A 10,637-nucleotide genomic window follows, 5' to 3' on the forward strand; every position below is an offset into this window, starting at 1 on the left:
CTCGGGGCAGAATGCAGTTTCATCCTAAGCCAATGATCTTCTGAGGCAGTTGCTTCATATATACCCCCTGCCCACCACCAGAGCTGCTCTTAGAGTGAGGTCAGGTGTGAGCCAGAGATAGCTAGAGATATGAGAACAAGAGCAAATTGGACAGGAAAGGGCTAGGAGGGAGATAGTGCCCCAAATTTCATGCCTTCTTGCCCATCTGGAAACCTCATTTACCAATTCAGAAATAAGGAATTCTGTACTTCCCAACTAAGTCATTATGGACGGAATATCCTAAGCAGCTTCCTAATGGAAGGACTTGAAATGATAGTGGATTTCTAGTTTGAATGGAAAGTTCAGGAAACCAATCTTCACTATCAAAATGGAATATTTAGGGTGAAGAAAATTTATGGTACTTCCTCAAATGACCCATCATGGGCAAAGGTTGGGAATGAGAGAGGCTAGGCCCCGAAACTACTTCCAAGGGGAACAGTTGAGAGTGAAGAGAAATGTTACAGCAGCTTCTTTCAGAAAATGACCTAAGTTGGCCTGGAGATCTCACACTCCATTGATTGGAAGGTCATGGTCTTCATGAAACTGCTGGGTATGTTTTTACTCTTGTGCCAAATAGGCTGTCCTTTAGAACTTCAATACAGGCATTAAAGGAGTAATTAAAATCCATCCCATTACTCTCCTGCCCCTGACCTCTTTTTTTAAAAAATTCATCAAATTTTATACTTTCAAGAAGAAATTTTTCAAACTGAGGACTATATTTTGCAAGTCTGTACCATTACACTCCTATAGCGGAATATAAGTAACACAATAGATATTTAGATACAGATATTAGAGCTGAAGGAGCGCAAGTAAAATTTGTTATGTGAGACGTAACTTACAGCCCAGAACAGCTCAGACGTTTTAATGCCATCCTTAATGGTGTCTTAATGAAGGCTTTCTGCAAGTAGAAAGTTGGCTGGATAATAGGCCATTAGACCATGAACAGAGATTTTAAATTTATATTTCCTTTTCATCTTACTTCTTTCCATTAAGCCTTGATGGATAAAAAATTATGTAGCAATTGACTGCAGCCTACACCAGACCATTTTCTGTGGAGAAAATCATCATAATGGTAGTTTGACCCTAAAACTCTTTGAAAGTAATTTTCAAAGAAAGACATCTTTTTTTCTTCATAAATCAGTTGTGTTTTATGAAAACATAAATGGTTCCCCTGTTTTGGAATGTTGCTGCAAATTATTTTTGCATCTGACATATAACTTTTAAGCTTCAAAGAAATACTATAAACTAGATGAAATACAAATATAATTGGATATAGCGGACTTGTTGAGTATCTTTTTAGTAGGGCAAGAACTTTCTGATTAGATAGATGGGGATGATACTCCAGAAAGATTTAGTGCATATTGTGGTGAACATTAATTATGGGCTGAAGTCTCCTATATAGAATAACTTTAATGTTAGTGCTTTAAAACTATTAAATGGACTTTCATAATTATACTCCACTAAGTTTTGTATGTCAGGAAGTTTTTAGTACCATTGACAACCTGAAATATAGGCCGCAGAGGCCGATATTGAGCACATTGATGTTATTCTATTTTAGCTCCTTTCTAGTAGAGGAAAAGCTGACATATCCATCATGCTATCAACCAGAAAGATTTACTAATTTCATTTTTCTGCATTTTCACTTACCCATAATAATTAATATGCCTAATGACAAGGCATTTAAATCACTTAAAGTGCCTTATGATTCATCAAAAATGTAATATTCCGTTTGGGGGTAAATGTTACTGTATAGTATTATAAAACTTTAACTGATCAGTAATTTGAACACAGTTTAATTTTGTTCTCCCCCAAGATAAAACCCGTCCCCTCCCAAAGCCTTGACAGCCTTGAGGAGTAATCAGCCTGGCTGGGAGAAAGAGAAGTGGGTTAGATCAAATAGCGGCACACCCTAGTGTCCTCTGCAATCTCATACAGGAAGATGGGCTTGGGGTTGCGGGGCATGAAAAGGTGGGATTCGGACTGGGCATGAGAAGGCGGGACTCAGACTTGGGTCAGAGAGTGGGGACACAGCAGAGACGAGCAGAAACCTTTTGCAGAGAGAATGCAGCTACCTGGATAGAGCTGAAGATGATGGATGAGGGGAATGTCAAAGGTCCCAGGATGCTGTGATCCAGCACGGAGGATCTGGATCCCTGGACATTCAGCTGAGCAGCAATGGAGACAGGAGTGAGAAAACCAGTGAGCTAGAGAATCCAGGTTGTGTTTATACAAATAGGAGGTCAGTTCCGGGAAGGGAAATCCTGCTGAAGGGGCAGAGCCCTAGGGATACTAACTGGGTCAGGGGGTCAGAGGAATAGGAGGAAAGCAGCTTTGCTCTGAGGTTGGAGTAAATGGACCTACAGAGAATTAGGGTGAAAACCTCTTTCTCAAAGGAACTATGGAATTGGAGAAGCAGACCTAGGAGGGGAAGCAAACTGAACTGGTTGGAGACAAACTTTGGTCTTAAAGCTCACGACTAACAGAGGGCTCTGGGTCAACAAAGGGAATCATATCAAGGAGCACCTAGAAGCATGCCACGTATATGGGGAAACTGAGCTTTCCTCACATGGGGCAAATGGGAATTGCTTTGTTCAGTGATTCTTCCAGTGTGGTGCCTGGACCAGCATACTCCTCACACCAGAAGTAGTCTTGGCCGGCCATGGTGGCTCACGCCTGTAATCCCACCACTTTGGGAGGGCAAGGTGGGTGGATCACTTGAGGTTAGTAGTTCAACACCAGCCTGGGCAACGTGGCAAAAACCTATCCCTACTAAAAATACAAAATTAGCCAGGTGTGGTGGTGCATGCCTGTAGTCCCAGCTACTCAGGAGGCTGAAGCACAAGAATGGCTTGAACCCGGCAGGCACAGGTTGCAGTGAGCTGGGATTGCACCACTGCACTCCAGCCTGGGTGACAGCAAGACTCCATCTCAAAAAAAAAAAAAAAAAAAAAAAAAATCATCTTTAAACTGGATTTTGAAGGATGAATAGAAGTTACCATGTGGAGAGGTTAAGAAACAAAAGATCTGTCACTTAAATACTAGGTCTAAAGACAATGAGTCCTCTTTCTCAAAAGAGCCCCCAGTCTCTATTCTTGTAAGGAAGACAGAGCAGTAAATAAATACAAGACCCCATGATAAATGCTGTAACAGGAGTATGACAACAGGTAATGAGGACATTTAGGAGTGAGAGGTTTCAATCAGGATCGAGGAGATCAGGGAAAGTCCGAGCTGCCTGGGAGTTAAGCAAGTGAGACGGGTTGGGTGAGTGCTATAGGCAGATGAGGAAGAGGCACTGCACCTAAGCACTGGAAAGTACACGTTTGTAACAACTGACCAGGCACCAGTCCACAAAGTATCTGGAAATTATCTGACCATAATATAATGTAGAAATCATTAAGAAAATGGTAACTGAAAAAAACTTTGTGCATTTGGAGAACGTGTATGTGTGCCCACACCCATATATGCAAATGCATGTATGCACATACACATATACTTCTAAATAATCCATGGTCCAAGAAGAAATCTTAATGGAAACTAGAAAATGTTAGAAATAAAAAATGAAAAAGACACTATTTATCAAAATCTGTAGTTTCGGGAAAGCAGCTATAAAAAAGTCCCACAAGGAAAGGAGAAATGCTAAAATTAATAAATGAAGCATCCTAATTATGTTTATCAAAATAACAGCAGAATCGACCCACAGTAAAGAACACCGAGAAGAGGAGGAGGAGGAGGAGGAGGAGAAATGGGCTGGGCACGGTGGCTCAGGCCTATAATCCCAGCACTTTGGGAGATGGAGGCAGGTAGATCAGGAGGTCAGAAGTTCGAGACCAGCCTGAGCAACATGGTGAAACCTCGTCTCTACTAAAAATATTAAAATTAGCCAGGCATGGTGGCACGTGCCTGTAATCCTAGCTACTCAGAAGGCTGAGGCAGGAGAATCGCTTGAACTTGGGAGGTGGAGTTTGCAGTGAGCTGAGATCGCGCCACTGCATTCCAGCCTGGGCAACAGAGCGAGACTCTGTCTCAAAAAAAAAAAAAAAAAAAAAGGAAGAAAGAAAGGAAAGAAAGAGAGAGAGAGAGAGAAAGAGAAAGAGAAAGAAAGGAGAGATGAAACCAAATAGAAGAGTATGAACAAGGCTATCCATTGGTTCTTTGAAAGGATTAATAAAATGAGCAAATCTTGGTGAGAATGAAAAAAGGTATGAATAAACATTATAAGAAAAAAGTAGGCTGGGTGCGGTGGCTCATGCCTGTGATTTCAGCACTTTGAGAGGCCAAGGCTGGCAGATCACTTGAGCCCAGGAGTTCGAGACCAGCCTTGGCAACACAGGGAGACCCTGCCTCTAAAAATAAATAAATAAATACATAAAAAATGTAAGTAGATGCTATAGATGTAGCAGTTATCTAAAAGATAAAATTATATACTATGAATCTTTACACCAATTAATTTGAAAGCCAAGAAAAAGAGACAAATTTCTCAAAAAATATGAATGATCTAAACTTAGAAGAAATACAATAACTGAATGATTTAATAACTGTTAAAGAAATCTAATGAGTACCTTTTTAAAACTCTTTCTACAAAAAAATCCCCACAAGACCAGATAGTTTTATAAGTGAGTTCAAAAACAATAATCTTATTCAAACTTTTTCAGGAAATAGAAAAATATACATGGGAAAATTATAACCCAATGTCACTCATGACTATAGATGTAAAAATTCAAAACAAAATATTCATAAACTGAAGCCAACACTGTATTAAAAAAAAGACTGCACATGACTAAAGTGGATTTATTCCAACAAGGCAAAGTTAATTCAACATTTTTTTTCAAAAGCCTGTTAATGTAAATCACATTAATAGGTTAAAGATGAAAATTTATATAAGTACAGAAAAACACAAAATTCAACAAATATTCATAATTACTTTTAGTTAATTGAGAATAAAAGAAAATCTTCTTCATTTCCCCCAAGTCTGGGAAACCACACACATAGTAGAGTATGGCCAGATGAGAAAAGTGACCTCAAAAAGGGTAAATAACTTGCGCAAGGTCATGTATCAGCTTCAATAGTAGAGCAAAGACTGGCCTGCGTCTTAATTCTCAACTTTTTTCCCCCACAATACCATGTTGGTGCCGGAATATAGAGCTTTTTGCAAGACAAGTTAAAATATTCAACAGTTGCCATTATATAGATAACATTTATTTGAATCTCAAACATTGCCTCTTTCCAAAATTCTCATAAACATTAAGTTGAGTAAAATAACTTCTCCCTTGAAGTTTTTCCATTTGCTAGACCTTATTCTCAGCTGCTACTTCCAGCGTGCCTAGTTGCTAAGGAAAAAGGAAAATGTGTGTCTAAACTTGAAACATTCTTCACACCATATCATACACTTTTCATATTTCACACCACGATATACTAACAATACCAAGAAAGGGCTGATTTTATATAGCATATAGATCCTCCCGTTAACTGATAGACTCTTTTTCTATTTAGATGAAACTCTTATCTTTATTCAGAAAGGAACTTGTTCTCTGTCAGCTTGTTACTGAGTCAAGAAGTGCTCACCGGGTTCAGTGGCTCATGTCTGAAATCCCAGCACTTTGGGAGGCTGAAGTGGGTGGATCCCTTGGGCCCAAGAGTTTGAGACCAGCCTGGCAACATGGCAAAACCCCGTCTCTACAAAAAATACAAAAATTAGCCGGGTGTGGTGGTGCATGCCTGTAGTCCTAACTACTCGGGACTCCAGCCCAGGCGACACAGTGAGACCCTGTCTCAAAAAACAGCAAAGCTATCTTTAACTTCCAAAAATGTCCAAACACCTTAGCAACATGTCTGCAGATATTGTTGAACAAGCCACCTCTTTTACGAAGTGCAATTTTGATTCCCCATCAAATAATTTTCTGTTGAGTCTTGATAATGTGTTCAACATTAATACGTATTTATTAAGCTTCTACTATATCCCAGACACTGCTAGGTAAGAGAGCTAAATGCCGCCATGGTACACAAATTCAAACGTAACTAATTATGTCTGTACAGGATTTTCTGAATTGAAAAATAACCAACACTTTCTAATTCTCATTAGCCTGGAAATTGAAACTTTAGATATATTAATAGAACATTGTAGTAATTTTGTGCTTTTTTTTTTTTAACTTGTTACTGAGTTTAATTTTAGAGACCTGTACCATTTTATTACAAAATGTAGAATAGATGAGTGACCCCATTTGGATTCCATTTCAAGCAGTGTTACTTACATTTGTGCCTATATTTTCCCACTTAAGAAAGTATCTTATCTGTGTATCTTGTGCTTTATTTCCACATTAGGAAGATTTTAAATGTTTAAAAATTATTTCATTGTTATGACACATCATCTTAAACATAATGCATAAAAAAGCAAGTATACTAAGGTAGCTCAGTTTGCCTTTTATATGTATTATTAATCAGCTCAAGTGGAATTTTCATAATGCATCAACTTTAAAATGTGAGCTAATATATTAGTATCAGCTCCAAAATATCCCTAGGTGGGTATATAGTAAACTTCAAAAATTAAGTTTCGTTTTTGTTTTGCTTTAAAGAGATAGGGTCTTTGTCACCTAGGGCTGGATCTCACTGCTGAGCTCAAGCGATTCTTCCACCTCTGTCTTGCAAGTAGTTGGGACTATAGGCACGTACCACCATGCCTGGCAAATTAAATTCTTTTTAGAGATGGGGTCTGGCTTTGTTGCCCAGGCTGGTCTTGAACTCCTGGCCTCCTCAGTCTTCCAAAGTGCTAGGATTACAGGCATTAAGTCACCATGCTCAGCCTAAGGCTTTTATATTTGCTCAAACAGATTAAAAACTTATGCACAAATTAATAGCCCTCTCACACACCATTCCAAAAAGACCTGGGTTGATGACTGCAGTCTACATCCCTAGTGACTATTCTCAATGAGCCACTGGGGTTCTAAACACCTCATACTCTGCTCACTGTTTCCCTGAGATCTGTAGCTCTTTTGCCATTTTAGTGAGGCTATTTCCTAAGGATCCAGACAAAGCATAGTCCTCCTCTGCTTTCAAGACAATATAGTTCTTTTTCTTAATCATTATACTTCTACAGAAACACAAAACCCAAACTATATTATAGAAATTCAAATTTGTTGAGAATCTTTAAGAACTTTGTTTTTGCATACTTTCCTTGTAATGTAGTATAGAAAGGCAATAAGGCATCGTCTAGATCTAGGTGAAACTCGTGGATTCAGTTGCCAGCTTGTCATCTGGGTTTGAATCCCAACTCTAACACTCAGCAGCAGTGTGACTTTAAGTCATTTAAACTCTGTACCTTGTATTCCTTATCTGTAGAACAAAAATTTCAATAGTATCTACCTCACAGGTTGTTGTGAGAACGTAAATGAGTAGATGGAGGTAAAGGGCTTAGGGCTTAGAACAGTGCTGGGCATGTAGGAAGTGCAAAAAAGAAAAAAAAAAAAAGGTATTAACCATTATTTTAAGATGGCCAGCTGACCAGGCTTGTTAGAATAATCCCCAATCTTGGAATGAATCAACTTCTGAGAAAACAAATCAGTCTAATTGTCTAATGTTCTATGGCCCAAGGCCCTCCGCCCTCTGTTCATAATAATGTATTTTTCTTTGTATATTTGACTTTGGATTCCAGTAGCAAAGTTGGTTCCTAGGTTTTGTTTTGAGACGGAGTCTTGTTTTGTCATCCAGGCTGGGGTGCAGTGGCATGATCTTGGCTCACTGCAACCTCCACCTCCTGGGTTCAAGTGATTATCCTGCCTCAGCCTCCTGAGTAGCTGGGATCACAGGCACGTGCCACCATGCCCAGCTAATTCTTGTATTTTTAGTAGAGACGGGGTTTCACCATGTTGGTCAGGCTGGTCTCGTACTCCTGACCTCGTGATCCGCCCGCCTCGGCCTCCCAAAGTGCTGAGATTACAGCTGTGAGCCACTGTGTCTGGTCATTCCTATGTTATCCTCTTGGGAATTTCCTGCTATGGAATCTCATTCTCAGATCTTGACCCCATTCCACCCACCAGTTAGAAGTGAAGAATGGCTGTTCCTTGAGGAAACATGGGCCCTATGTGGGGATCTACCCATTTGTTCTCTCATCCCCAATTCTCATTTCTCCAACTTGCTGGTGAAAGAGATCTTTCAGAATTTCTTCTTGCTTACGCAAGCTGGGTCAATGCCTAGTGCCTTCTTACTGTATGGTTCAAAACATTATGTCATCGAGTTTGCAGTATGAGATATGATCTTTCTTTAGTCTTCTTTGAGACAAGACCTTCCCTCAAGTTTTGTTACATTTGTTCACTGTAGATATATTTCAAGTGGAGAAATTCAGTCAACACATACTCACTGCAGATAGTCATCTAATGTTTCTAATGCCAAACATCTAAGCTGTCTTTCCCTTTCTAGAACTATAACATCCCCATTCTTAGCCCAATTATTGAGGTTAATCTGCCTCTATAGCTGGGTTTCAGGGGGAATCTAGTATAACCCAACACATGTATTTTAGCCCCTTGATCACCTGTACTAACTTATAGGAACCGGATGAGTTTGAAATTGCTGTGGTCTACCACATAGAGGCTCAATCCAGAAGAAACAGATCCTGCTGATAGAAATTGAGCTCCAAATCAAGCTAGGTTCACAAAAACCGAAGTTGGGTTTTGATATCGTTTTTGCGTTCATTTAAATAAGTATATAAAAAATAAGGCCAAATGTGAAAGTCTGCCTAGGAAAAACTGGAGTCTGCTTATTGTACTCTCTCTCTTAAAATACTCCCTTCAGACAAGCCCATGCTGAAATAGGATAGGTCTATTGCTAGTAGCACCCATTCCAATCACCAGGACAGTTTATTAGCCTTTTATCTCTAGAGAAAATACCAATCAATGGTCCCTAAAAGCTGATCTACACACTGGCATGTGTCAGTGATAACATCTCCACCAGGCCATAGCATTCTTCTCAGGTAAGTTCTACTACTATATGTCAATGAGCAAAGCCTTGAGCCAAGTCCTAGGTATGAGTGGTGTTAGGGCTCAGAACATGATACCCCAAACTATGGTGCTTTAGCATAGTAAGTACTTTAAGAGAGATTAGAAGGCCTCAGAAGCAGCATCAGAACCAAGGTCTCTGACCTTTTCCTGCCTTCCTGCTTCTTGCTCCTCTCTTCTCTAAAGTAAGTTGTAAAACCTAGAAATATTATTCCAACTTTCCCCCACCTTACTATGTCCTAAGACCCTCCTTCGATAAGGGTCCTGCCCCACGCCCAGGAAGAAGGAAAGCTACACAGAAAGACCCCAAGAAAGACCTGAACAGACAGGCCTTGAAGGTTTCTTCAGTTTATTACCACTAGATCACACCTGTTCATCCAATCACGTTTCTACACGGCTGTCCATTCTTCCTCAAACATAAGCATAAAAACAGACAGTTTTACCTGCATATTTAAGTCTTCATTTCCGAAGGCTCCCATGTCACATAAAACTTGGATTAAATACATTTGTTGTGTTTTTCTCTTGTTAACCTGTCTTTTGCTATAGGAGTGTTGGTTGTGACCCTTATGATGGATGAGGAAAGGTATCACATCTTTCTGTCCCTACAGCGGCCACTGAGAGAGGCTGCTCTGAAACTCCCTTCCTCCTCTCACTAACTGGGCGACAAGTTGAATTTTCCCCCAGATTATTCAGGGAGAAGGCAGGAGAAGCAACTGAAGGCATGGAAGGCATTGTTCTATGGTTTCTAGGTGTGCTCACGATATACTGGAACAGTATTATGTAGCTTTCACTATAGCTAGCATACTTAAATGCCATCAAATTTACACAGAAAGGATGAGGACAAAAAAAAAAGTCCTAGAATAAGTTGACATTTGAACTCTAATCTGTGGTGAACAGACTCCCAAGATGACAAACTTATATCCAGACCACAATTAAATGGCAAACATTACAGAATGGAAACTGTTTATAAATTTCTACATTTAGATTTTCAAAACTATATCCTAGTAAAATGCTGCCAACTTTCTTCTGATGTGAAGGATCGTCCTTTATTCTAATTATAGATCTCTCTTGGTGTAAGGTAAAAATATTCTTTCTTTTTTGACATTAGGTTGATAGTAAGATAGTAGAGTTTATTTTGCCCAGTACATGTTAAAAACTGTCAAACTTAGGTTGGACCCGTCCTTTTAATTTTTTTAATATTGAGAGTCCATATTAAGTGGTACAAAAGCTTGGAGACCACTGAAACCCAGTGCAGGCTGAACAAATTTCCATTCCCAGTGCTAGCCTAAGTTACTCATGCCTGACATTTACAGAAAAAAAAAAAAAAGTAGTAAACTAATTATCTTTCATTATTAAAAGAACATATTTTACTTTATATGTTTCCCTAAGATTTTAATTAAAATACAGTAGTTCTCCCTTACCCGTGGGGGATGTTAAAAGACTCCCAGTAGATGTCTGAAACCTTAGGTAGTGCTAAATCCGATATAGACTGCTTTTTCCCCATACATAAATATCTATGATAAAGCTTTATTTACAAATTAGGCATAGTAAGAGGTTAACAACAATAAGTAATAAAATAGAACAATTATAACAACATACAGTAATAAAAGTTAT

This window comes from Theropithecus gelada, chromosome 12, assembly GCF_003255815.1.
Source record: "Theropithecus gelada isolate Dixy chromosome 12, Tgel_1.0, whole genome shotgun sequence".
NCBI lineage: Eukaryota > Metazoa > Chordata > Mammalia > Primates > Cercopithecidae > Theropithecus > Theropithecus gelada.